The sequence below is a fragment of the Cyprinodon variegatus genome, unplaced genomic scaffold (assembly GCF_000732505.1).
Source record: "Cyprinodon variegatus isolate N-32 unplaced genomic scaffold, C_variegatus-1.0 Scaffold479, whole genome shotgun sequence".
In the NCBI taxonomy this organism is placed as follows: Eukaryota; Metazoa; Chordata; class Actinopteri; order Cyprinodontiformes; family Cyprinodontidae; genus Cyprinodon; species Cyprinodon variegatus.
In genome coordinates, this window is record NW_015150932.1 from 32779 (window position 1) to 41168 (window position 8390).

Sequence of the window (8390 nt, forward strand, 5' to 3'; positions counted from 1 at the left end):
CTCATACATCACAGCCTGTGCGCTGCAGCGGCCGCACAAAGCTGCGTGGACCCCGATGTGAGCGGATCTCCGTGGGGTCCCAGATCCTCCCGTGGACTGGATGCTTTTCCTCTCTGAGGATTTTTAGTCACGCGGATCAGGTAAGCCTCCTCAGCGCCGCAACTTTCCGTCGGTCCGTTTTTCCAGCGCTGGTTGCGGGTTCTGCGGTCTGAGGGAACCGCAGGAAGGGGCGCACCTGGTCAGGATGATCCGCTCTGAGCGCAGCGGAGAGTTTCTGAGGCTCCTCCGGGTCTGCATGGTTCACCATCACCGCCTGGAGCGAACATCTGGAACCTCTGGATCAATTCATCGCTCCTCCGCGTCCTGTTACCTTTAAAACCAGACGAACCAGCGAGAACTGACTGACTTCACCATTAGTTTACTATTAGTTCACTATTAGTTCACTATTAGTTCACTAGTAGCTGGGAGCGGAGGATCTGTGCGCGTAAAATGCAACATGTTGACTGAAAAACATTTTATTTCTTCTAGTTTGAACAGATTCTAATGAGAAGTCTAAAGAAAATAAGATTTAAATCTTTAGAATAAACTAAACTAAACGCGCTTTTAAAAATAAACCAACATTAACCAAAAAAATAAATAAAATAAAATAAAATCAACCAAAACTTTAATTGGGAAAAACTTTAAACATTAAGAAACACAATAAGTTTAATTCAAAATAATAATAAATATTTATAATTATGTATAAAAAGGAGAAAAATAAAGGAAAACAAACATAAAAACTAGACTGAAATAGAATCTATTTGCTTTACATCTATATTTTTTCCTGTTTAAACTGATGGAGTTCAGTCTGCTGGACTCAGACATGATCTCCTGGTTTATCGGCAGCATTAGTGATGAATGGTTAATATTTCCTTCCTTCTTAAAGTTCAGTGTTTCCAGTGACGCTCAGCAGGTTGGCTGTTTGCTTTAGAAAAGGATGCAGCAGCAATAGAAGTCATTGTGATCAGAAAATAGAGATAGAATAAAAGGATGTGGTCTGCATGCCCGCTGCGCTCACACTGTTACAGTGGATCTACTTTCATCATGTCTGTTTCAATCTATTATCTACCTGTTAGGAAGGTGAGTAGCAGGAGACACCGTCCGCTTCGTCTCTAAACTAGAACATCATCAAATAGATGAGAATAAAAACATGCATCCTAAACTTCTGCTTCCATAGAAGCCAAAGTTAAAGACCTGCAGCTGTGTCCAAACGGGTAGTCCATCCAAATGCAGCGTGGCGCTCTGCTGCAGCCTCTGGCCACCAGCGATAAGGCTCCTGGGGGCCGATTGTCGCTCTGAGCCTCAGCCTGCTGGAGCTGCAGCTCAGGGCCAGAAGCTCGGTGACCGTTTTGATTAAGGGATAATAAACCCATTTCTAGAGGGTTTGCAGGTGATGCGACGCGGCGGAGAGAAGATAAAAGAAGAGGGCTGCTTCTAAGCCCTAATTTCTGGGTTCCACAGAAATAGATGCAGCTCAGGCTGGGGGGGGGGCTTTTCCTTTCTGCTCAGAGTAAAACCAGCAGGTTTGGTTATTAGCAGAGTTCTTATTAATACTGAGGGGTTAGCAGACTGTTGAATAAAACCACAGGGAGCAGATTCCATCTGATGGAGTCTGAAAGACGATCAGCTCTCATTGGTGGAGGACAGGACAGGTGAGCGGCTCGTTCTATGGACCTCAGTCAGGTGGCAGGTGACCTTTATGACCTGCAGACCTCCATCAACAGAGGGTGAGTGGATAGAGGCCGACCCAGAGCATCAGCAGGACTTTAAACACCGTTAAGCATAAAATAACAACTTTATCCTCATGATTCAGAAGAAAGGAAACGTTCAGGAAAGCAGCTGCAGCTTTTATCCCAACATGAGACAGTTTGTCTGATGTCTGCATCTCTAAAACAAACCAAAATAAGATGAATTTAAAACTTTCAGCTTAGATTAAAAATTAAATTAAATTAAGCTCAAATGAATGTTTCTTGGAGCAGAAGTTTTAAAGGATGAAGTCGTGTTGGAGAGGAGCTCCGGCTGAAAGTTACACCTTTACCTGTCGCTCCGTCTTACAAAATATACTTTAAATGTTTAAGATTAATGAAAAAAACACACCAGCTGTTATAAAGTTTAAAATTATGGAGGTAGATTTGTCTCAAATTTCACAATTACATATAATGTGATTGAAACATGCAAAGAACAAGATTCAGCAAATATTTCTGCTGCATAAACAATTATAGGTGAAATTAGTCTTTAAACTTCCCTGCGTTTGTGTTCGGATCTTTGAGACTCTGACGTGCCTCCATATGGCAGGATAATTCTTCCATACCTCCATGCACACATGCATTCTGATAAGCAGGGGATAGTTTACACCAATCACAGAGATCCCTCATATAAACCAATCACAAGAAACTACTCCACGTTTGATGACTGATCTGATTGTTTCTGGAGCAGAAATACTTTGGAGAATCTTGATCTGTACGTGTTTGAATCACATTATTTGTGAAATTTGAGACGGATATAACTCCATATAAAAATGTCATTTAGGTTAAATTCTTGTTTTTCCAAATGAAAATGAACTTAAACTGTAACCAGAATAATTCAGTCCATGTTGGACCAGTTTGTCTGATTTTATGTCTCGTCCTAAACCTGTTTTTATGCACTAAAAGGTTTCCTCAGGCTTAATTGGTGAAACTCTTTAGATTTTAGCAGAAATGTGATGCAGGAGCATTTAAAACAGGAGTAGCTCTTCACTTTAACACCTTAGCAGATGCTAAAAGCCACGAGTGGTAGAAACATTTTTCATTTCATCACATTTTCTACTGAGTAGAAAAAGGAGCGACGGACGCTTGCGTTGTTGCAAACAGGTCTGATCCGCCTGCAGCTGCATCGATCTGAAACGTTTTCTCCTGAATTTTACCAGATTTATTATTATGGAGAAAGATGCAGATTCTAATAAAAGGATCCAGGCTGCGTTCTGCAGAGCAGGGCTGGGAAGAGAGGAGATCAGATCCAGCTGTGGCAGCATGAGGACAGCTGCACAGGTCAGACTGATGGACTCACATTTTCAGTCATGTTTTTAGACTTTTGGTCAAAAGTTTAAAAATGCATCAAAAACAGTTCAGTTGCAGGAAATCATCTGATTTATTTGGGTTGAAATCTTTCTTTGGGATCAGTTGCTGAACCAGCTGCTCTCTTCTGGTGACGATATTTTACTGCAGGGAAAGACGCTCATACAGTAGCAGCCATTCAAATTTCCCCACTAAATATCAGCTGTGCTGCTGCCATCAACACCTTTGTTTCTAGATGTTGGAGCTTGGCCTGTTTTCCAGTGTAGTCCTGTTTCTCTGACTGTGACTAACTGGATGTGCTCTCTTCATCCTCTGACATGGGAGCTGGCTCGGAGCTCGTCTGCCTGGCTGTGTGTTTCCTGGACGGGGCCGCCTGTGGAGCTGGTTGACAGTTGCCTTTTGTATCTATGCTTCTTTTTCTATGTCTGCTTCTGTCTCCTTGAACCCCAGTGGGCCTCAGCAGATGGCCGCTCACACTGAGCCTGGTTCTGCTGGAGGTTTCTTCCTGTTCAAAGGGAGTTTTTCCTCTCCACTGTCGCTACAAGCATGCTTAGTGTGAGGGATTGCTGAAGAGTCAATGAGTCGATGCAATCAGCTGGTTTTCCTTAGATAGAAAACTTTGAATCAATCTGACTGGATGATCTGGTTGATGTGGATCTATAAAGTGACCAGAGATGACATGATGTGAATTGGAGCTATAGAAATACACTGAATAGAATAGAACTGATGGTCCCTTGGCTGGTCCTAATTTTGTTTTATAAAACATTTTTAAAACAGTGGTGCATTCTATAAAGCAAAGCTCTACTTAACCAGTCTGTGCAGCATCTAGAACTAGAACAGATAGAGAATGTTTCTCTATTAAAAACATAATGAGATCTACGCAGCAATAAACGGCGTGGGACGGTTTCCATGGTGACTGAGGCAGAGAGGTGATTCTCAGAGATCTGGGAAGTTTATCACAGTTCCTTTCAGATGCTCTGGTTGGAAATGATGGCGCCTCATGGCGGCTCTTCTTAGGCCTCCATGTTTTTATAAGCCATGAAGAAGTTCTCATTTCTGATATTATCAGATTTTCACAGAAGAAAAACATTTTAAATGACTCCCTGATTTTGCTTAAAAAAAGCCAAATTGTATTTTTTCTACCAATGTTCATTTGGATCAGAGTTTAGATGCAGATTGAATCAACGGTGACCTGGTATCTGACCTAATGCTGACTCAGCACTTCTGCTTAAATCCTCCACTTCCAGCAGAGACTGAATATTTAATCATATTTCAGTGTAAATTTCCTCTTTTTCGTCTCTCAGGGAGACGATTGGCTGGAAAAGCAGCTTCAGTTACAAACAGCAGAATATTGGCAGTTTGTTGTTTTTATCAGTGACTCAGTGAACGTCTTGGTAGATCCAGACCTGCGCTGTCAGACCGGACGGTTTCATCATAGCCTTGGTAGCACAGGTGTGCTGCCAGATTCTATTAAACAAAGAAGACATATTTTTAGGAGGGGTGATTGTTCACTTCATTCTGCTTTTCTCCACTTTATTATATTTTATCATAATCTTTGGGTGGGGAGCCACAGAGTGGATAAACATTCCTCACCTGCTTCTGACGATGATTTTTCTGAGAAACTAATGAACGTTTTTTTCCCAGTAGAGAAGCTTCCAGGATTCTTCTGCCATCAGAGCTGCACTAAACAAGATTTCATTTTGTTTCCAAAACGACAATAAATGTTATGTGAGTCACTCAGGCAGGCTGATCGATCCGTGATGGATCCCTGACTCAGCTGTTTTTCATGGAAAGGACCTGGAATGAGGACGCCTTCATGGATATTTACTGTTTTGGCTTCATGGACGGATTAAGGACGAACTTTGAACCTGCGAATAACCGGAAGCAGCTGGAGGACGAAGCCAACCGGGGCGGATTATGGACGCCATTAGCTCTGATGAGCTACGAGAAGAGAAACTTTTAAACAGGAGAAATGGGCTCACACACGCAAATTTTTTTTTTTAAGTGGAGAAGGCAGGAAATCCTCCAATTGTATTCAGTGTATTTCTATAGCTCCAATTCACATCATGTCATCTCAGGTCACTTTATAGATCCAGTTCACCAGATCATCCAGTCAGTTTTCTAAGGAAAACCAGCTGATTGCATCGACTCATTGACTCTTCAGCAATCCCTCACACTAAGCATGCTTGTAGCGACAATGGAGAGGAAAAACTCCCTTTGAACAGGAAGAAACCTCCAGCAGAACCAGGCTCAGTGTGAGCGGCCATCTGCTGAGGCCCACTGGGGTTCAAGGAGACAGAAGCAGACGTAGAAAAAGAAGCATAGATACAAAAGGCAACTGTCAACCAGCTCCACAGGCGGCCCCGTCCAGGAAACACGGACGGCTCATGGCTCTCCTGAGGTCCGGTCCAGTCAGCGGCCCAGCAGTCAACACTTCATACCTGCCCCCCCCCAAAATCCAGGCCAAATAAGGCAACATCTCCAAGTTTATGTCAACTTGTTGCTTCGTTTGGATTCACCCGTTTTATGGTGGAAGTTTAGAATAGTGAGATTTGCAGAGAAAGGAGGAGTTGATGGTTTGAACTTCTCTGTACGTCCATTTCACCCCCTGATCTATCGTTATTCATCTATGAAACCTTTAAATCTCTGATCGGACTAAAGTTCCCGCCTCTAAACTCCCATGGATAATAACTGAAGCTCTGGGAGTTTCCTAACAGCCACTCAGCCGCTGTAGATCATCAGAGTTGTGTTCGTGTTGCATTCAAAGGTGCAGGTGATGAGCAGCACCAGGATGAAGTGTGCATGACTGAGTGTGCAGCTGCATTAGCAGAACTCTCAGATATTAGGGCCTGTCATGCTCGGTAAATAGCCATTTGTCACGCTCCCCTCTCGCCACCATGGGACCCCCCAGATCCAATCCATTAGGCGTACGTTAGATGTCCGCCCGGCGTGCCGCCATCTGTGTGCGTCTGCGCGTGTTGATAATTTATTATCATGCTTAAGGAGTTGTGACACAGAGAGGAGAGAAGCTGCAGGAGACGCAGGACGCTTCATATTCTGAGCTACAATCCAATTTTCTTCACATTATAGTGAGCAGAGTGGAAGAGGGGCTCTGCTTTCTGGGTCCAGAACCAGGAGGATTGATGGATGATGGGCTGCAGCGATAATGACTCTCCACAGACTAGAATCGCTCTGAGTTTGCTTTCCTATTCTTCTCACTTCCAGATACTCAGTTCGTCGAGCTCCAGACTTTTACCTGCAAGGTGGGAGCAGCATTAGAATGATGGAGAAGGAGGCGGTTCCCTTCCTGCTCCTGTGGTCCGAAGCTTCAGGGGAATCAGAGATAATAATCCTTTATTATTACTGATCAATGGTCTCACGTCTAAAGTTTAAACTCTCTGACTTGTGCTTCTTTATAGCTTAATTTTTAAAAGAAAAGTTCGGTCAGCACCAAATAATCCGTGGATCATTATTTATCCCTAAAACTAAAACGTGATTTAATGAATTTAGCGTTAATCGGTAAAAACATTAAATCAATAATTTGGTCGCCGTCACTCTGGGAGCGGCCATTTTTCCAGTCATATTAAGAATTCAAACTTCTGAACGTTCTTTAAATAAACTGATCTGCTGCATAAAGATGGCCGACCGTCTGAATTCTAAAGCTCTTCAGTCGTCGTCTCGCCGTTTGAAGCAGAAATCGTTTCCTTTTCATGCAGGTTGTTGCATCACTGGAAACTTTAACATGATTTAAATGTTGTGATATAAATATTTAAAAGCTGTCGTTATTTTTAAGGACTTCCTCTTTAATGAATTTTTAATAATTTCTGCTCTGAGTGTTTTATTCTATATGAGTTTTATTCTTTCAGATAAATTGATAACTAAATTAGTTAAATATTGTTCAATAATTGCCTAATCATGGTTAATCAATGGATGGTTGCAGCCCTCATATTTGCCATATTTATGTCTTAATTATGTTTCATGATATTCAGTGGAAGTAAAGGGAGTTTGATGCTAAACATTTAGCTGGGATGAGAGCGGTCGGTGGCCAGATGAGGCCTGGGGGGGGCGATGCTCCCTGGATGGAGCCATCGCCGCTCACCTGCTTGATATGGATGACAGGAAGCTGCATGCGAGTAGAGAACTGCATGCTGGGAATCCCTGAAGGGATCATTTCAGATGCTGAGGAGGTAGAAATACCTGGGAATACCCGGCAAATAGAAACCATGAAAACCCAGAAGGTGAAGCAGGAAGAGCTAAATATCTGAGGAAAGTTCACATAAGATCCAACATCTCTGCTCAGATTATCGGCAGGAACGAGACCTTTTACAAAAACGCCCACTGATGATAAAACAATAAAGTTAATTAATTAGCATATTTCCTGATCCCACAGAGGGAGGCAGAGGACTAGAGCTCCATCATTCTGCTAAAAATATAAACTGCGATTATTTTTTATTTTATTGCGATTATTTTTGACCAATATTGCGATTATTTTTGACCAATATTGCGATCTATCAATCTTTCTGTCTGTCTGTCTGTCTGTCTGTCTGTCTGTCTGTCTGTCTGTCTGTCTAACACCGGCACGTTTCAGTTGTTTTGATTGTATGGCGCCTCCTGCTGTCGGTTAGTCAGAATGACAGTTCTCCATGTATCACATGACTTTTGTCAGAAACTCTCCACAGATTGTGAAGAATTGTTTCTTATGCGAGGAGAGATCGTTTTGTACTCGGTGACACTTTACAAATTATATTTTCAGTGCAATGTTAGAGTCCGGTTTGTAAAACTAATTTTTGTGTGTTTGCAACATTTAAGGACAGTTTGAAAAAAAGTTTTATTTGTTTGTGACATTAGAGGAGAGTTTGTAACACAAGTTTTATTTGTGAGTGATAAGATTTGTTTGTGTGAAACATGCATTTTTGGCAGAAACATCACTCCATACGCTGTCATTGTTTTACAGGCAGAATTAGCATTTGTTGACCCTTGACCTTTAACTACTGATGGATATACAGGAATACAGTCATACAAGAGTCAACTCCTCTGAGATACGGGATGCAATGTTTGGCAATTTCTATTTTTTTTATTTAAAAATTGAGTGTATAACATGAATGCATAAATACCTTATTTTATTTCAGCGTTAAATTCAGTTTAAAGTAACAGATCATTTAAAATGTCTCCAGACCTTTACTGGTTGATGATTTTCTTTATTCAGACCCTGATGATTATTAATTGGTTCCCCTGGTTTAATATTTCTAAATGTTTATTTCCCGTCATGTGCTCCATCCAATGCAGATCATTGGCTCC

General features: G+C 41.9%; 1 protein-coding gene across 4 annotated transcripts in view; it reads left to right on the forward strand.

The window, feature by feature from the left end:
* Nucleotides 1–26: 26 nt before the first annotated feature.
* ecel1 (endothelin converting enzyme-like 1) overlaps nt 27–8390 on the forward strand; it is a 68980-nt gene continuing 60616 nt past the window's right edge. For all 4 annotated transcript variants that reach the window (XM_015389877.1, XM_015389878.1, XM_015389879.1 and 1 more), the window contains exon 1: nt 27–140. The gene's annotated coding sequence lies outside the window, so the exon portion shown is untranslated. The remainder of the gene's footprint in view (nt 141–8390) is intronic.